Genomic DNA, 7,315 nt, shown 5'->3' with positions numbered 1-7,315 from the left:
GTGTGTGTGTGTGTGTGTGTGAGAGAGAGAGAGAGAGAGAGAGAGAGAGAGAGAGAGAGAGAGAGAGAGAGAGAATGGATGTTCATGCAAGCACACATAGTAATCCGAGGACACCTTGCACAAGTCACTTCTCTCCTCCCACCACGTGAATCCCAGAGATCAAATCCAAGTTGTCAGGCTTCATGGCAAGTGTCTCTACCCTATGAGCTATCTTATTGGCCCTCATATAACTTTTAAATTTACTCCTCAGTTCTCAGCTATGAAAATCTATTGTGGGCAAGCCAGGTTAAGGCACTTCACAAAGCGGAGAAATAGCCAAGTGTGCCTTCTCTCCTATAGTGTATGATAGTAGAACCTGTGTTCTTGGCATGCAGCTGTCTACGTTCATACCTGAACTCTAGGCGGGCTTTGGATGATATGTGTGAATACCTACCCATGTTCAACTAAACCATATAAATCATCACAAGAAAAAAAATACTGTGTCCTAGCCAGCTTAAACTGCCACCTTGTCACAGCCTAGAGTCATCTGAGCAGGGAGTCTCAGTTGATTGATTGGCCTGCAGGTATGTCCGTAGGGGACTGTCTTGCTTCTTGCTTCTTAATTGATGTGGGAGGGCTCAGCTCACTGTGGGCAGCATCATTCCCCAGAAAGGTGTGCCTGGACTGTATAAGAAAGCTATTTGAAAATGAACCAGTAAATAGCCTGGAATGTGAGCCAGCAAGCAGCGTTCTACCGTGGTCTCTGCTTCAAGTTCCTGTTTCTGTTCCTACCATGACTTCCCTTCAGTGATGGACTGTGACCTGGAAGTGTAAATCAGATAAATTCACTCCTTCTTTACATTGCTTTTTGCTTCCTGTCTTAGTTAGGGTTTTACTACTGTGAACAGATACCATGACCAAGGCAAGTCTTATAAAGGGCAACATTTAATTAGGGTTGGCTTACAGGTTCAGAGGTTCAGTCCATTATCATCAAGGTGGGAGCATGGCAGCATCCAGGCAGGCATGGTGCAGGAGGTACTGAGAGTTCTACATCTTCATGTGAAGGCTGCTGGCAGATAGTGACTTCCAGACAGCTAGGATGAGGGTCTTATAGCCCTCATCCACAGTGACACACCTACTCTAACAGGGCTGCACCTTCTAATAGTGCCACTCCCCAGGCCAAGCATATACAAACTATTATACTTCCAGAAAGGAAATTAGAGCAAACAACTAAATTATGGGGAGGAAAGAGAATGGTCAGGTCTTGGATCAGTAAAACTGGGCCTTGACCTTAGCTGTGAGCTTCTTGTCAAGGCAAAGCAGGCTTAGAAAAGAAACCAGTGGTTGGCATATAACCCAGCAATAGGGCACTTGCCTGGCATGCATGAGGCCCCTAGGCTCAATTTCTAGCACCCTCAAAATGGAATGTATTTGATCCAGGAAAATAAGGCCTTCCGTTCTTCCAGGAAGACATTTTTTTCCTCACATTTAGATGGGAGGGAAGGTCTTCCTGGGATTCATCAGGCAAGGCTAAGATGGGACTCTGGATAACCACTGAATGACAAGCACACAGTCTCACTGTCTTCGCTTTTGGGAGTGGATGTGCTTCAGTTTGAACTAAATATTTGAAATTAGAGATCTCCGAATCATAAGTTCCCAGAACCGCATTCTGAAAGTTTCCCCTCTGAGGCTTGGTGAGTGGGATTATCCTGTCCCTGGGTTGGCTCTCTGTGTTTATTTACTTCTCAGTGATTTAGTAAGCACCTGCCATGTGTTGACCCTTGTCTGGGCTTTGGGGATGGCACAGCTATGGCTCCCACCTTGGCTTCGTATCCCTCCAGCTTCCACACTATGGTTGTAAGGGCCCACGATTCACCGGGGAATGAAACCCCCCGACTCAAATAGTATGTAAATGGAAAGAGTGTTTTATTCTGCATGCTGGGGTCTCCCATCATCAGAATAGAGAGATACCCAAATGAGCTTGCAGGCCTGATTTAAAGCACATTAGGGAATGCCTGGGTAAGTGACTTCTATGTTAATCTGTTGGGTCTATCTCTACGAACATTCCCTTACTGGGGCATGGGGGCTGGAAACTTGCTGGGGAGGTTTGGAAACTGTTGCTGAGGAAGTAGCTGAGGAAGCCTAGAAACTGCTGCTGACCCATTGTCCTTGCCTCAGGCCAGGTGGCAGGGCAGCTTCTGAGGCCTGGACTTGCCCAGTTCAGAGATTTAGGCCTAGTCTCCTTAGCTGCCAGTTTGAAGCCTGGACTCAAACTCATATGGACTCAGCCTAGCCGTCTCACAGTCACTCCAGAGGTGGTTTTTCTTGAGTTCGGTTTGATTGCCTGATTACCCTCTGATACCTTGAGATGGTGCCGTTGACCTGTTTCCTGAGTTATCTTTCTACTCAGTGCTGAGCGTTCACGCTGAGATGGACCGTGATCCTCCTCCAGCTCTGAGAGCAATGGCTTTAGCAATTTCTCTTTGGAGATTTATTTATTTATTTATCGGAGGGCATGGGTGATATCGCTTGTTCGTGGAGGTCAGAGGGCGTTGGTTCCCTCCTTTTACTTTGTGAGTTCTGGGAACCAAACTTAATCATCAGGCTTTGCAGCAGGCACTTGTAACTGCTGAGTCATCTCGAAGGCTCATCATCATCAGATCATCATCCCTCTGCCCCAGCCCCCACCACGCACACACTTTTGCATATGTTTGGGGGTCAGCAGGGCTCACACAGATCCAGGTTGAGAACACACACTTGAAGGGGAGCTGTTATTTCCATTTTGTGAATGAGGAGACTCAGACAGGAGAAGAATCAACTTGCAAGATTGCACAGTAGATGGCAGAGTCAGTCTGACCTATGCCCTGTGTTTTTCCCACTGTCCCAAAGTGAAGATTCTTGGTGGCCAAGGCGAGGTGTGTATGGAGGTCTGTGGAAGGTCACGGGGTGGGGCAGGGGGAAGGGGAGGGGGGAATGAGCCATTTTAATGTGCATGTTCTCAGGCAGAACAGAACGCTCCATTGATGATCCAACATAGTCCTCTCAAATATGTGGATGGAGCTGCCCACATCTTTTGTGTGCCTCATGATCTTTTTCCAGTTTAGTCAAACACTCTCCCCCTACCCCGAGGGATGCCAGAACCAACAGTTTTTGTTCCTGATGCCATTGCTGTGGGCTGCAGGTCTATTTTACTCTTGTGTTGAGTTATGTTTCTCTGGGTGCCAAGGCAGACGGATGGTACTTTTGTTAGGATTCTGTTATAAATAGCATCTGCTAAAAACTGGACATCAGTCCTCTGGCAAACGAACAAATAGATCTGGGAACTAGCTGCCACATGGCGGTTTGTGCCTGTGGGCAAGAAGTGTAGCTGGAACTGGATGTGGTAGCTCCCTCCCTCCTGTGATCCAGGCAGGCAGGGAGGTAGAGGCAGGGGATTAGGTGTTCTCTGGCTCCGCTCCCGTGACACTAAGAAATCCTATCAAAGACATTGTGAGTGTGTTTGATACGGGAACTAGGCTGGGTCTGGAAACCAGGAAACCGGATCTTTTCTACTCAGATTTCAGTTGCTGGTCAAGAATAATTGACATCTATTATTGCAGTTTGACCTATTGATTTGTCTGATAAATAAATAAATAAACTTTGAGCATCTGGTGAACAACAACAACAAAAGAGTCCCCTGGCTTATAGGAGCTCTAGGCTAGCCTGGGCTACATGAGAGCCTGTCTCAAACAAAATGAAGCACCAAAGAGTAGGAAAAGGGTGTAGTCAGTGAATTCCTGGCTTTCCAGTCCTTGTCAGTGTCTACCCTCAGGTTCTGAGTCGTTGCATTTGTGAATGTCTCAGGACTTTCTCTTCTTGGGAAAACCTAATGATCATGTAGTTAGGGATGAGATGTATACAATCTGTCACAATGTTTTGTCCTGCTTAGTACACTGTTAACTTTCAAGACCAAGGGTATCATTATCCCAGGCGTCTACCTCACAGTGTAAAGTGTTCATTGTGGCCCATCAAGAACAAAGGGGAATGGCAGGCTTGTCCTGGGTCAGATCTCCATGGGTCCAGAAAGCCCGTGGGCTCTCTCCTGCTGGAGGGGCTTGCTGACTACCAACTTCCTCTGGATCCACAGAAAATCTAAAAGCAGAAAATTGGTGAATGTTGAAATGCAGCAAGAGGAACAGACAGGGAATTATTCTATTCACACACACACACACACACACACACACACACACACCCCACCCCATCTGTGACCCCAACACAGGGATGGAGCTGCAAGTGCTTCTGGGACTTGTGCCTTTTTCTTTATCAACCAAGTTGTCAGAATATAAACTCACAGCCCTAAGTTAGACATGACTGATTGGGCAGCCTCATGACGGAAGCATCATTTTTAATCTTTTAAAAATATTTATTTTTGCCAGGCGGTGGTGGCACACGCCTTTAATCCCAGCACTTGGGAGGCAGAGGCAGGCGGATTTCTGAGTTCAAGGCCAGCCTGGTCTACAAAGTGAGTTCTAGGACAGCCCGGGCTACACAGAGAAACCCTGTCTTGAGAAAAACAAAACAAAACAAAACAAAACAACAAAAAAATTATTTTTAGGTGTATGAGTATTTTGCTTGTATGTATGTATGTATGTATGTATGTATGTATGTATGTGTATGTATGTATGTATGCCCTGCACAAGCAGTTCCCACAGAGGCCAGTTGAAGGTGCTAGATCCCATGGAACTGAAGTTAAGGACAGTTGTAAGCCGCCTTGTGGATGTTTGAAATCAGACCCTGATCCTTTGCAATGATAGTCAATGCCTTTAACCACTGAGCCATCTCTCTAGTTCCCCCTTCCCCCTATTTTTAGACAGGGTCTTACTGTGTAGCTCTGGCTTGCTTGAAACTTGCTCTATAAACCCAACTGGCCTAAAAAGATCTGCCAGCCTTTGCCTCCCAAGTGCTGAGATCAAAGTTGTGCGCTCCCAGGCCTGGCTCTGTGTCTTTTATCTTGAAAGATGAACTGTGCCAGGAAGACGAGGAGTGTGATGGCTGCTCTTGGTTGTCAACTTGACACACCTGGACAAAGATTAAAGAATTAATTCTTTAATTAATTAATTCTCCATTAAAGAATTGTCTCCATCAGATTGGCCTGTGACCGTTTTTTTCTTGATTGCTAGTTGGTGGGGGAGGACTGCTCCACCCACTGTGGGCGGTGTCCTTCCTAGGCAAGTGGGCCTGGAATGTACAAGAAAGGTGGCTGAGCTGGAGTAAGCAAGTCAGTGAGCAGCAATCCTCCATGACTTCTGGTCCAGTTCGTGCCCCCAAGTTCCTGCTTTGCGCTCCTGTCATGGCTTCCCTTGATACTTAATTTTTTTATATTTGCATAAAAGTTGAGAAGACTATAAGGTATAGAGAGGTGGTGGGTACTTCCAGCTCCCCCGCCCCCCGAAACCCCATGATACCATTCGCAGAATAACCATAGTTCAGTCTTCAAAACTGGGACACACGCTTGGATACCACGTCAAACGAACTGAACCGAGAGTTTTAAAATTTTATTTGGATTCAGGAGTGTCTTTCTTTTTTGCCCATTGTGGGGGTCTCTGAGGTGACCTCGGTCCACAAGAAGCAAGCAGGCGAGAAGTTCTGATCAACACAACTCAGTAGCAGGTGCTGCTATAACCTAAACATCAAGAGCCTGACCCTGAGTAGTTTCTTTTTTGGTGAATTTAAGTACAGCACAATTTGGTAAAAAATTTTCTGGTGATAAATAACAATCCCTCAACCATCTACATGGTCTGTGGCTTACAACGGTCCTTAACTTCAATTCCACGGGGTCTAGCACCTCCAACTGGCCTCCGTGGGAACTGCAGTACGTGGAGGCATAATGAAGCCAAAGGCTTGACTGTATCAGAACTTTGTAAAATATACCTGACGTCTCCCATAAAGCTAGGTTTTATAGGTTGACTGAGAAAAAACAAGCTCGTGAGAAGGGTCTGGGGGAGGATCTGGTGAGTCTTGGCTACAAAGGTAGTGCAAAGGTCACCAGGTCATTAACCACATTCGCTTCCAGCCTTCTGGACGGAAAGCAGGTTATACGTCTCTCCCCTTGAAGAGACAACGGTGTGTGCTCAGCACTCATGAGTCCACTAGTGCTTATCTGTGTGCAAAGAACCCCCATGCCTCCCACATCTCGGGAAAGTTTTTTGTTTTTGTTTTTTTTTTTTTGGTTTTTCGAGACAGGGTTTCTCTGTGTAGCCCCGGCTGTCCTGGAACTCACTTTGTAGACCAGGCTGGCCTCGAACTCAGAAATCTGCCTGCCTCTGCCTCCCAAGTGCTGGGTCGGGACAGTTTTTATTGAAACTTAACAGTATAATTTGGCAGCATTCGTTAGAACATTACTAGGCTGTAGTAATTTGAGGTGTGTGTGAATGGGGTGGGGGCAGGGTCTTCTGTGTCATCCAGGCTGGCTTTTAACCCATAATCCTTTCTCTGCTAGAATGATTAGTGTCCACCACCCAGTCCTCTGCTGGCAATCTACTTTTTAAGAATGGAATAATATAATTTTGTATTCTTTTGTCTTACTTTTTTTTTTTTTTTTAGATTTATTTATTTATTATACGTAAGTACACTATAGCTGTCTTCAGACACTCCAGAAGAGGGAGTCAGATCTCGTTATAGATGGTTGTGAGCCACCATGTGGTTGCTGGGATTTGAACTCAAGACCTTTGGAAGAGCAGTTGGGTGCTCTTACCCACTGAGCCATCTCACCAGCCCCTTTTGTCTTACTTTTGTGTGAGATGCATGTGAGCGCGGAGGCAGGAGGTCAGCCTTCTGTGTCATCCTTAGGATGCTGTCTTCTGCCTTTTACAAATCAATTTCATACGAATGCCCTCGGCACTCTCCTGCCTCATATCTCCCCATCACTGGGATTTTGTGTGTACCTCCATTCCGGATTTTATTTTATTTTTAGTGTAGGCTCTGGGTATAGAACTCAGGTCCTCTGTAGGAGCAGGAAGTGTTCTTAGCCACTGAGCCTTCTCTCTAGCTCCTTGGTTTCAGTTTTCAAAGTCTCAAAGCCTCACACCAATAGACACATCATTACAAAGTGGGTGAAGGATGGCTGAAGTCCCTGTCACAGTGTAAGGGAGGCTGGTCTGTGCAGAGGTATCCACAGGAGCTTCTCAGGAAAGTGACATTAGTTTTGAGAGCCAGGGCGGCAGTTTCCAGAGTGATACCTGGGGCCTGTGGAGGCAGCGGCAGCCGGCCCTCAGGAACTTGGACAGTCACTCATTCTGAGTTCCCGCCCACTCTTCATGGCGATCAGAATCTAGATCTGAGATCTAGATTGGAATCT

At 46.3% G+C, this 7,315-nt stretch overlaps 1 protein-coding gene across 1 annotated transcript in view; it reads left to right on the top strand.

The window, feature by feature from the left end:
* Efcab6 (EF-hand calcium binding domain 6) overlaps positions 1-7,315 on the top strand; it is a 190,055-nt gene that overhangs the window by 2,678 nt on the left and 180,062 nt on the right. The window lies entirely within an intron of this gene.

Source organism: Mus pahari, chromosome 17 (assembly GCF_900095145.1).
Source record: "Mus pahari chromosome 17, PAHARI_EIJ_v1.1, whole genome shotgun sequence".
Lineage (NCBI taxonomy): Eukaryota > Metazoa > Chordata > Mammalia > Rodentia > Muridae > Mus > Mus pahari.
The sequence above is the reverse complement of the archived record's forward strand: the minus strand, read 5'-3'. Positions and strand labels throughout refer to the sequence as shown.